Raw genomic sequence first — 13,421 nt, forward strand, 5'->3', positions numbered from 1 at the left:
ACCAGGCTTGCAAAGTGGCATATATTATGTTAATGGGCAAGCATTTGAAAATGAATTTGAATATTAAATGCACTAAGTTTGGGTTCTGACATGAAGGAAGGCATAGTTGATACACAATTTACAAACAGGTTCTTGTTAACTCTTTTGTTGCTGTGGCTCACAGTCATGCTTTGTGCTTAACATTTGTAATCTTATAATTTTTTCGTCACCGAAAATTCCATAATATTGAAATCTCTTAGACTGTACAAATGAAGTTCTTTTAGAGTATTAGATTTTTAGGCATATTCTACATTCAACTGTGCTCCTTGTTCAATGAAAAATTGTTGCTTATTCATTGAAAGTTATAAGTAGAAAAGAAATGAGCAACATCAATCACTGTATTAATGATATACTATATTTTTCTAGCTTTCATTTGTAAAGGAGCACAATTTGATTGGGTATATATTGGAATGTATCCTACCAAGCCACCATATATATTCAACCAAAATATCTGGTTTTCAAGTCATAGCAGAGGTCACATATTTACTGACTGTTGGACTCAGAGTATTTAAATTTACAGAAAATGAATAGTTAACAATAAACCTTCCCACCAAAGCATATTTTTATTGAAAGAGCAAAACATTACAGTACACCGGATGTTTTAGGTCATTTATTTTGTTTTTGCTCTGGGTCATTTTCCAAAAGCACTTCTGCTCTCTAGCGTTAAAATGAGAGTCACTCTACTCCCCAGATATTACCCAGCAGCACTTGGGGGCTCTTAATGATTAATACCATCACCGTCCAGCCACAAACCTTTCTGCTGCAGATAATGCCAGGCAGCAAGTGCGCTTGACACTTTTAATGTATAATTAAGTAGGAAAAGTCAGCACTCAGTATGCAAATTTTTCAAAATGATAAATGATGCCATACAGCAGTAGGGATTGATTTGGTGTAAATGAAACTAATTAAGGAAATGTCAAACATAATTAATAAAACAGGTTTAAGCTGCAAAACATTGTCAATTGAATGAATGAGGAGGCATTGGCTCCCATTGTTTCTGCTTTATTTAGGGCTTGTGTTTAGCTTGTACTCTGTTCCTAAATGCACTTTTGCTACCTCGCACCCTCCACTACCAATTCCCAGAGAGGGGGAAAATAAATTTGCTTGTCTCTCCACTGACTGCAGAAATTAATTGCAGAAATCTTGTCCCATCCAAGTGTTACATTCACTCACAGGACATTAACATAACTAATTTGAAAGAGCCCAAATGACTGCATAATAGAGCACTGTCAGTATGCCTGACAGTCTTTGGTCATACCAAATTAGCTTGGTTTTCTAATTGAAATTTTTTTCCTTGGACTCTTTTTATAATTTTTTCCTCAGCTATTCATTTTTGATAAGAACAAAGGTTTTATAATTTACAAAAGAGTGCTTGACCTATAATTACTAGGAGGAAATTAGGGGAGGTAGAAAAGTCAGATTTAGTCCTGGTAATGATGCTGGAGACCTTGCTCCCTCTAGGGAGCCTGAAGAATAATGGAATCTTCTATTTTTACGGGCGACCTGTGCACTGGTGCTGACTCTAACTGTGAATCCACTTTACTTTGCAGATCACTTGCTTAACACTAAAAGTGCCAGCAGAATGGCAGGCCATTACTTCAAATGTCATTCAAACCAGTGCCTTTTCCACATGCCCTTCCTGCTCAAAGAGCGAATGGAAGAACATCTGCCAGTTTTCTTATTGTGCCCTTGTAAATCTTCCATGTAGAGTTTTATGCAACTTAATTTATGAACCTTTTGGATAAATAAGGGTGGGGGGGGTAAGGAGTTGGTCAAGAGTAGGAAATTTTAGGTGTGCTAAAATGGTTTAGCGAACAAAATCTAATGGTTCTTGGTTTTAAAATCATGTCACCTGCATGTGATGGCTATAATCTTCACAGGGTTTTTAAAGGCCTGCTAAAGCTATATCCTCAATATGGAGATCTTTTCTCAAAAGGGTGGCTTTCCTGTTAATTAGGTCATAAAATGGAATAAGAATGGAAGCAGCCCGTTCCTTTTACACTTTCAATTGTGAGTGATATGCTCAGTATGTTTTAGATTAATTGGGGAAGTTGTATGCAACCAAAGTTGTAGATTGCACAAGAAGGCAGGTGGGATATACACGCTCTTCCTAATCCATGACATTTCTACTGAGTATATAGGTAGAGGTACAAGTGCAGAGGCATGGGCTTATTTGCTTAAAGTCTTCTATACAATCCTCTATTTTTATAGCTTCTTCTTTAATTTGGGTCTAGAAATATAAGCAAAGTTTATTTATATCCCATAGAGAGTGTTAAGATTCTTGACTTTGAACTCCCTAAGTCTTTTGGGGCTTATTTCGTTCTGGATGCTATCCAAAATATTCTCTCTAGTTATCGCATATTACACATACAGTTATCTAATAATTTTATCACATTGTTTGATTGCTTTATTCTTTATCAGGATATGTGTCTTGGGCTCTCTTCGAATATCTGCAACTGAATTGCAGTTGTGTGCAACTGAGAGAATAGATGGGTTGTCATTTTCTACTTCGTCTTTAAATGGAATGGGTATGGGATTGATCAATAGAGTTAAAAATAAATCATTATTACTTTATCTCAGACTACAAATAAGTACCTCAGGTTTATCTATCTAACATTTACATCAATAATTTTGAGGGACTTTTCTGAAGCAAACCTAATTCTAACACCCCCTCCCAAATTATAAAATGTGAATTAAGGAATTTATTATCTCATAAAAATGAAAAATCTGAGTTCAGTTTTCCATCACATTCATTAGTCATAGCTGAATAAAGTAGCTTAAATAATGTTATTAAGATCAGGTATTTCTCTTTCTCTTTCTCCACATCTCTTGGTTCTGCTTTCCTTTGTGTTGATTTCATCTCCATCTCGTGGGTTCCAATAGTTCCATGATTAAGATTATATCAACTCTAACAGTTAAGTGCAATGAGAGATAGTTATTTTCCAGGCACTTAAAAACTGTCCCAGGATTATCTCTGATTGCACCTCCAAAAGCAAAGTATTCATCCTAGAATCCTTTGAAGAACTTTCAAAATTCAATGATCAGAAAACGATCTTTAAAAATGGGTCAGAGGATTTGAACAAGCAAAAAGAGATACAACTGGCAAAAAGATACATGAGAATATGAGCAACCTTGTTAACATTTAGGGGAATGCGAGTTAAAATCTGATGCGATGCCATTAGCACCAGGCATATGGAATACTTTGAAGGTCCAGCCTTGAACAGCGCCATACAAAGCCTACCCTAAAACAGTGCCATACAAAGCCAAGTGAACTGAGAGCAGGGAGGAGACGTCCCCTGAAGGCATTTTTATCAAAGGAAAGCAACACTGAGAAAATATTGGAAACGCAATAGGTATACCTTCCAAAAGTATACAGTACAGTCTCTAACAGCAGAACATATACTCAGTATGGACTTATTCACTACTCAATGTTACTAACTTAATGAAAAAATTAAAAAAAATATGTAAGTTTTCTGTGAGTGAAAAAATTCAGTATGATTATGATTATTACTTTAATAGAGGATATATACACAAATAATGTCAATATTTTGGTTGTTAATTCTTTGGGATTTATAAGTGAACAAAGGGAAACATTTTTCGACTCTGTTTTGAAATAATTTACATTTATAGAAGATTTGCAAAGAAGCACTGAGAATTCACTATGCCCTTCACAAATCATTCTCAAATCTTAACAAATTACATAACCATGGTGTATTTAGCAAAACTAAGAAATTAACATTGAGGCAATAATATTAACCAAACTATAGACTTTATGTGTTTTTTACTCTTTTTACTGTCCCTGCATTTAGTGCAGAATATCATTGTCGCATTTAGTCTTTGATGTCTCTATAGTCCTGTTCAATCTGTGACAGTGTCTCAGCCTTTTCTTGCCTTTCATGACCTTGACACTTTTGAAGTGTACTGGTCAGTATTTTTTAGCCATTTGGGATTGTCTGATGTTTTCTCATGATTAGATTGAGGTTATGCATTATTGGAAAGTACACCACAACGTGATGTGCCCTTTCCATTGCATCGTATCAGAGTACCTAATATCAGTGTGATTTATTACGGTGATGCTAACCATGGTCACTTGGTTGAAGTGCTATCTTCCAGGTTCCTCCAGTGTAAAATTATGATTTTTACCTTTGCGTATTCTACTGGTTATAAGTGAGTTACTAAAGTTAGCTAATACTCCAGAGGAGGAAAATTAAGCTCCACCTACTTCAAGGAGGAGTATCAAAGAATTTGAAAATATATGTTCAAACTATTATAGTAACATAAATATTTTGGGAAGATGCCTAGAGGCCATGCAACTACCCTGTTTCTCCTTAAGGTTTTGCTGACTGAAAATTTTAGTATTCATCCGTGGCTATTGCTTACAGTGATAACTACTGTGGTGGTCTACTGGTGATTTTATATTTTTCTCATTTCTTCTATATTTTTTCCAGTACTACTGTAAGGAAAATGGACTCCTTCTGCATTTATTTATTCAAATATTTATTATATCAGCCTGGTAAAAGAAAAGTCGATTTGGAGTAATTACATTACTTGATTTTAAGACATAATATAAAGCTACAATTTTAAGACTTAATATAAAGCTACAACACAATGTGACACTGGATGAAAGGAACAGAAAATAAATGAAACTCAGCCTAACCTTACATTTTACACACAGAAATTCACTCAAAATGAATCATAGCTCTAAATATAAAACACAAAACTATAAAACTTTTAGAGGAAGATATAAGAGAAAATTTAGGTGGCTGGGGGTAGATGAAGTTTTAAGGAAAAGATAAATTACACTTTATCAGAATTAAAAAAATTCTGACTCTGTGAAAGACACTTTAAGGAAATGAAAACCAACTATAGATTGAGTAAAAAATATTTGTAGGTTAAACAACCCACAAGTGAAACGTATTCAGAATATTTGAAGAACTTTCAAAATTCAACAGTCAGAAAACAATCTTTAAAAGTTGGTCACAGGATTTGAACAAACAGAAAGAGATACAACTGGCAAAAGGTACAAGAGAGTATGTGCAACCTTGTTAGTCTTTAGGGGAACGCCAGTTAAAATCATGATGCAATGCCACTATACACATCTATGAGAATGACTAAGTTAAAAAAAATAAAAAATACTGACTTTACTAAGGGCTGACAAGCATGCAAAGCGGTGGGAATGCAGAATGGTATAGCCAGCCACTCTGAAAACATTGTGGCAATTTTTTATACAGTGAAACATACACTTACCATATGACCCAGCAATCCCACTCCTCGGTATTTAAGCCTGGAGAAGAGAAAACCACTGTTTACACAAATATCTGTACAAAAATATTGATAGCAGCTCTATTCATATTTGTAAAAACACAACAAAACAAAAAAAAATACACAGCTGGAATGAACCCAAATGTCCTTCAGTGGTTGCATGGGTAAATAAACTGTGCGTATCTATACAATGGGATACTAATCAGCAACAACAAAAAACGAACAAACCGCTGATACATGCAAGGTATTAGGCAGAATGGGAAAAAAAGCCAGTTGTAGGAGGTTATATATACTGTATGATTCCATTTGTATGAAATTTTGAAAAGAAAAACAACCGTAGAGAACAGATGAGTGATTCTGGCTATAAGGTCAGGGGAGGAAGTAAGTATAAAAGGATGGCACAAGAGAATTCTGTGGTGTAATAGAACTGTTCTGTATCCTGGTTGTGGTGGTGATTACACAGATCCATAACATATGTTAAAATTTATTGAACTGTTTATCAAGAGAAAAAAGTCAATACTATTGCATGAAAATTCTAAGTACGAAAATAAAAAAAATAAAATCAATACAGACTCAAGGATAATTATCTTATTCTTTGTTAAAACCCAATATTATTGTTATTTATTTATTTTTACTCAAATGGTTTCAGCGCTGACTATTGGGATCTCTTTCAGAGCTCCCTGTATAAATATGGTTTTTATTGGCATTGTTTTATGAAGATTTCATCAATGAGAGTCTAACCTTAACTGAAAGGTCAAGAGAGGCAATTAATTGAATAATTGTTCATTGGAAAATGATTAAATTCTTCTGATTATTCAGTTCTAATAGAGATAACATCTGGTTGGCCCAGATTAGTTTGTAATAGATTACTTCTTGTGATAGACATTCTAGCCAATTTGTGAGTTCCTACTTTGTAACATTTAATTCATATTTTCCATTTCAAGATGATATATATTGATTCATTCAGTTTTCTACGTTAGCCTCACAGGACTATCTTTTAACTGACTTTTCCCCAGCTAGTGTACTGAGTAGGTAGATGCTTATTTGAAATACAAAGAAATCTATTACTGACAATTATTTAACATAAATTGATTAATTTATGAAAAGCAGAAAATGTGTTTGTGTTTTCTATCAGGGATTGATACCAATATTTTAAAGCACAATTAGGGACTACATAATTAATTTGGTTAGCATTAATTTTGGTAAGTAAAATCATTATTTCCTTTACATGGTGGAACACTAAATGTTGCACTTACTAATCAATTATGGTACAAGGTAAAATTTATAAATAAAACATTTAAAATAATTTGACAGAAAATTATTTGGTAGAATATTTTTAAAAGAATGATAAAAATTCCATGCTCTTGTGAAATATGCTTTGGGGATGATATCCCTTGGAAATAGTGTAAACAATTCTAAGTATAATCAAAATGCATTTCAAACTTGCAAATAGATTTCCATTGTCCTTTTTTAAAAAAAATGTAAGTTAATCCTTGTTAATACCTATTATTTTTCCTAAGGAAAAAAAAAAAGGAAAAGCATGAGTATATGTGAAGGAAAGTGTGTGTGTGTGTGTGTGTGTGTGACAGACATAGAGACAGAGAATATGAGAATATACTGGCCCTTTTATGTACAAGAGCACTTGTATGGCCTTAGTGCCATAAATCTTCTGGGCATTTAGAAGGACTGTTATTTGTGGGAGAAGAATATGGTATGGTTGCTACAAGTGATGGGCAAAACAAACAGAGAACTAGTTTTAATGCTTCTGATAATAATAACCGATTGACTCTAAGGTAGGCAGAAAATTACAGAGGCAGAGCTCCATTTGGTATACAATTATGAATGTGTCTTAATGTCTTGATGCTCTAATTATCTATTAGAAACAATAGTAGTAACAGCTGTATCAAGTCAAGATAATATTAGCATTACCTGAGTCACTATTACCTTTCCTCTTCTTCATAGTATTCCCCTCTTAATCCAAAGAACGATTGTTTGGTACTGTGTGGAAATTGTTTATTTCTCCTAATGATTTGGCATGAATCATTACCTACGATACCCAAGTATTGGTTTTCTTTCAACCCAGTCTTCCCAACTTTGAAATGTAGGCCAAGAAATGTTTGTATTTGCCTCAAGAAAATGCCTTTTCCCCCCTTTTTTAAAGGGCAGTGTGATTACAGTCCCCTACTATCACAAAGCCTGCGGGCACGTTTCCCAGGTTTGAGGAAATCACAGAGGTCAGCACATCCAGAGTGCAATGGATGAGCCTCACCCTGGGAAAACCACCTTTGTGATCATGGTAACCCTCCTGCCATGTAAATATTCAGTGAAATGCTTTTTAACCTGGCATAGCTCTTATAAGAGATTTCAAAGTCTTAGAGCCTTTTCGTTTGAGGCTGTGATAAATGACAGAAGACTGGAAGTGGCATAGGGACCAAGACATAAATGTTTCCTAGAAATCTCAGGACAGGACTGGCCTAGAATGGAAACCTTCCAGAGCAGCTGCAGCCTGGACTGTGCAAGGGTGGTCTCTCTCGAGTGGATTTATGCCCCTGGAGTGTACTTTCAAGTGGCCCATTTTCTTTAGTGGAAATGAGTCAGTTTATAGCTTTACACCTGTGTATCACAGCTCCACATGGATTTGCCCATAATGGAGGCTTCTGGAGCTTTCTCAAAGTCACAGGGTTGAGAGCCACTGTCCAGACTGATGTTGACACTAAACAGACATCAGACACACAGGAATAAAAATGTTTCATAATTAGGTCATAGAAAGTATCCCTTATATCCTTTGCAAACTGGAATGAGGCAGCAAAACCAATTTATTTTCTTGCAAACATTTTCAATGAGCACTTAGTGAGGGACTAATGCCTGTGTATTTGGAGTAATACACAGAAGGTACAAGCACTGCAGGAGGTATTCTCAACAAATATCTAAACGAGCTTTAAGAATTAACTGGGCAAGCACTTTCTGGTCTTTCTGATTCCCAGAGGTTGGAGCACAGTAATTGATTTCCCCGACTCACTGAGTCAAACATGAGGTACAAGGATGAATAAAACATAGTCCTTGACCTCAAGTAGATGGACGAAACATTCTAACAGGAGAAGAATTTTATGATGAATATAAATACAAACATTAAACGTGTTAGAATACAGTGAAGATGAACTAATTTTGTTGAGATTTAACGCACATTCTTTCATAAAAGACTCACACCAGCCCTGCGAGGCAAGCAGTAGTATCCAGTTAGCAAATGAGAAAATGAAATCCTTCAGTGAGTCATTCCGTCTCACACAGTTAGTAAGGAACAGATTTAGGATTCGAATTTCTGTTGTGTTTTTTCCTTCATCTCTGTGTACTTACATTACACTGATCAGAAACAAGGATACAGCTGAGTGTGTGTGGGGGGGGGAACGTTGCCAACAAGCCTGCAGGTAGAGTCAAGAAAGATCATATGTTAAAAACGCGTTTCAAAGGTGAGATAGGAATTTAAGACATCAACAAAATGATGAGCACTTTACGCGCGAGGGTTCAGAGTCATGTCACACATTTTAGGGCAATCCAGAATGTTTTTTCTGTTTTAGGATAATTAGAGAATAAATCAGTAATTAAATTTTTATGCAGATAAGAACCAAGTAATTTACTATGGAAACTATGAGCTACTTCAAGTAGTTCCCCAAGTAGGAAAAGAATTAAAATAAAATCATAAAATACCAGCTTCCCAAAGCATCCTTTTCTTTATTTTCAACAACAATAAATGAAATAGCACTCTGCTTTTAAAGGACTCACTGTCAAAAAAAAATAAAAATAAAAATAAAGGACTCACTGTCTCTTGCTCATTGTCAGCAGTTACAGAGATGGTTAGTTGAACATATCCCTGATGATTTTATTCATCCTCTATTAAAATTTAACACAACTATAATGTGGCTGTTTTTCACTGGACTTGCCCTAGGAAAAATGCTTATCTATGATATTTGCCTTTTGGGATCATTTATTTTCTTTTTTTTAAACTATTTTTAATGTTTTATTTATTTTTGAGAGAGAGAGAGAGAGAGAGAGAGAGAGAGAAATTGAGGGGGGAGGGGCAGAGAGAGAGACACAGAATCCGAAGCAGGCTCCAGGCTCTGAGCTGTCAGCACAGAGCTGGATGCGGGGCTTGAACTCACAAACTGTTAGCTCATGACCTGAGCTGAAGTCAGATGCTTAACTGACTGAGCCACCCAGGCACCCTTGTGATCATTTCTCATCTATCTTTCTTTAAAATAACTTATTAAAGTGTCTAGTTTCTCACCCTTCATCAATACTTCCTTATCCCATTTATGACAAAAACCAACAAGTTACTCATCTCCCTGGTAATGATAGATTGACACTGATATAAAGTGCTAGGAATTTGAATTCTATAGCTGTACTAAAGAATACTACTCCATTAAGAACTAGGAAATTTTTTCCTCTTAGATATCCAGAGATCCATGTCAGTATCAGAAACCAATTTAACATTATACCACATCAATAAGTAAATAAGAAAATAATATGTAACAATTTAATAGATGTCTAAACAGTAATTGCTAAAATTTGAAACCAAATCCTAATAAATGCCTCCTACAATATAAAAGTTCTTCTTTGCTAAATGGAAAAACAGTATTATAATCAATAGCAACATTTATGCATGACTGTGGGTATGTGTATTTCTGAGTGTACCGGTGTTTGCATTTTTTTAAATTGAAGTGCAGTTCACATAATGTTACATTAGTTGCAGGGGTGCAAGGGAGTGATTGGACAAATCTATTGGACAAATTTATGCCAGACTGAACGCAAGTATAGCTACAATCTGTCACCGTGTGATGCTGTTACAATATCATCGACTAAATTCCCTATGCTGTACTTTTTATCCCTATGACTTATCTATTACATAATAGGAAGCCTGTATCTTCTACTCTCCTTCACCCATTTTGCCCATCCCCACATCCTCCTCTCCTCTGGCATTCATCTGTTTGTTTCTGTATAGGTCTGTTTCTGCTTTTTTTATATTCATTTGTTTTGTTTTTCAGTTTCCACACATAAGTTAAATCGTATGGTATTTGTCTTTCTCCAACTTATTTCACTTAGCGTAATACACTCTGGGTCCATTCATGTTGTTGCAAATGGAAAGATATTATTCTTTTTTATAGCTGAGTAATATTCGTGTGTGTGTGTGTGTGTGTGTGTGTGTGTGTATGTTTGTGTTTGTGTGGGTATCTATATATCTACCACATCTTGCTTCATTTGTTGATACATACTTGGGTAGTTTCCATATCTTGGCTGTTGTAAATAATGCGACAGCAAACAGCGGTGCATCTATCTTTTTGGATTAGTGTTTTTGTTTTCTTTGGGTAAATACCCAGTAGTCCAATTATTGGATCATATGATATTTCCATTTAAAATTTTGTGAGAAACTTCCATACTCTTTTCCACCATGGCTGCATCAATTTGCTTCCCATCAACAGTGCGTGAGGCTTCTCTTTTCTCTACATTCTCACCAACACTTTTTGCTTCTTGTCTTTTTATTTTAGCCATTCTGACAGGTGTAAGGTCATATGTTTTTTTTTTTTTAAATTTTATTTTTTTAAATTTACATCCAACTTAACATATAGTGCAACAATGATTTCAGGAGTAGATTCCTTAATACCCCTTACCCATTTAGCCCATCTCTCCTCCCACACCCCCTCCAGTAACCCTCTGTTTGTTCTCCATATTTATGACTCTCTTCTCTTTTGTCCCCCTCCCTGTTTTTATATTATTTTTATTTCCCTTTCCTTACGTTCATCTGTTTTGTCTCTTGAAGTCCTCATATGAGTGAAGTCATATGATATATGTCTTTCTCTGACTAATTTCACTTAGCATAATACCCTCAAGTACCATCCATGTAGTTGCAGATGGCAAGATTTCATTCTTTTTGATTGCCATGTATCTTATTGTGGTTTTGAGTTGTATTTCCCTGATAATGAGCAATGTTGAGCATCTTTTCATGTGCTTGTTTGCCATTGTTATGTCTTCTTTGGAAAAATGTCTCTTCGTGTCCTCTGCCTATTTTTAATCAGATTTTTTTTTTTTGGTGTTGAGTTATATAAGTTCTTTATATATTCTGCCTTTTTGTTTTGTTGATGGTTTTTATTCACTGTGCAAGAGCATTTTATTTGGCTGTAGTCCCAAGACTATTTTTGGTTTTGTTTCCCTTGCCTGAGGAGACATGGATGAATGGTAATCCTCCAGAGAATTTATTGCCTCTGTTTTCTTCTAGGAGTTTTATGGCTTTAGGTTTCATTTAGGCCTTTAATCCATTTTGAGGTTTTTTTTTTTTTTGTATGATATAATAAAATGATTCAGCTTCCTTCTTTTGCATGTAGCTATCCAGTTTTCCCACCACCATTTATTGAAGAAGGTGCATATTCTTGCCTCCTTTATTGTAGAGTAATTGACGATGTAAGTGTGGGTTTATCTCTGGACTCTATTTTGTTCTCTTGATCTATGTATCTATTTTGTCCAGTACCATACTGTTTTGATTACTATAGCTTTATAGTTTATCTTGATATCTGGGATTGTTATAACTCCAGGTTCATTCTTCTTTCTCAAGATTGGTTGGGCTATTTGGTTCCATAAAAATGTTAGTATTATCTTTTCCAGTTCTGTAAAAATGTCATTGGTATTTTGATAGGGATTGCATTGAATCTGAGGATCACTTTTGGTAGTAGGGACATTTTAATAAGATTAATTTTTTTATTCCGTGAAAATGGAATATAATTTCCATTTGTTTGTGTAATCTTCAATGTCTTTCACCAATGTTTTAGAGTTTTCAGAGTCATGTGTCTATATTTTTAACAGAAAAGGGGAAATAGCTGTTTTTAGAGAGTCTTAAAGGGAATAGATTAACTTTAAAATCAGGAGTAATGCTTCTCTGTTGTTAATAAAACATTTAAATTCCTTGAGAATGGAAATATAAAGAAAAGTAAATGAGAAATAAGTATGGACCAGGAGTGTATTTATATATATGCACATACATATGTATACATATATATGAAATTATACACTTAGAACATCCATGTAAATCCATCGTAAACTAATACATATCTAAACATAATGTAAATATATAATTTTTCTTGTATTTCTATAATCCAGTAATTAATAAACTAGGAAATATAATTTTAAAGAGGGAGAGATTCCTCAGGATAACAAATATAGGAAATATTTAGGGATAAAGTTGTATTTTAATGTATGGTGAGACTTTATATGAAAACTGCATAATCTTATCATTTGAAAATTTGAATAATTGAACATAGTGAGCCAATTCTTGCAAGGGGCTACTACATATTTCCAAAAATGCAATTTTTAATTATATAAAATATAAAATAAAATTTAAATAATTGCACCAAAATTTGTAACATAATTCTTCATAAAAGTAAATTGGGAAACTGTTTGTTAGGAGAAAATATGTAGGATTATTAAATAATAAAAAAGTGACCTGCCCCATCAAACATTAAAACATATTGTTTAGTATCAATACATAAAATATTACAATTGTGCAACGTTGTAGACATTAAGTGGAATAGAAGGTAGAGATCTGAAATATCAATAATTATATACCAATTCTTATTGTGTGATAACATAAATTTTCTAAAAAAAAAACCACATTAAAACAGTTATATAAGTGTGTTTGGAACGATTGTGCAAAAATGTTATTTCCACCTTACCCTCTTAATTTAAAATAAATGGCAAGTTCATTAAATAGTTAAAAATGAGCATGAAACAAAAGAAAAAGTAGCAACTAATGGAATAGAATAATAGCTCTGTGGTAAAATAACATTTTTTCTTTGAATTAATAGAAGTTATAAAACTATGTATGCATATTAATTTTCTGGGAAAAAGATAAAACCTAAATAAAATAATAATATTATTTTTATATAAGTTGTAGATATTTTCCTCAACATTGGTAATCTGTATTCAAATTTGTAAGAAAGATTTGACATTCTAAATAAATTAATGGGCAAACAATATGATAGTTTGTAAAAGAGGCAATAAAACTGACAAATAAGGCATTAGCTTCTCTAGTTACCAAAATAAGGCAAAATAAAGCATTCATAGGGTAGTGTTTTACA

General features: G+C 33.9%; 1 non-coding gene across 1 annotated transcript; it reads right to left on the reverse strand.

Annotated features, from left to right (window-relative positions):
* Positions 1-7,458: 7,458 nt before the first annotated feature.
* Positions 7,459-7,621, reverse strand: LOC125935897 (U1 spliceosomal RNA). Its single transcript, XR_007461876.1, has one exon. It is a non-coding gene; the product is annotated as a U1 spliceosomal RNA (small nuclear RNA).
* Positions 7,622-13,421: the final 5,800 nt, after the last annotated feature.

The sequence above is a fragment of the Panthera uncia genome (assembly GCF_023721935.1).
Source record: "Panthera uncia isolate 11264 chromosome A1 unlocalized genomic scaffold, Puncia_PCG_1.0 HiC_scaffold_17, whole genome shotgun sequence".
Lineage (NCBI taxonomy): Eukaryota > Metazoa > Chordata > Mammalia > Carnivora > Felidae > Panthera > Panthera uncia.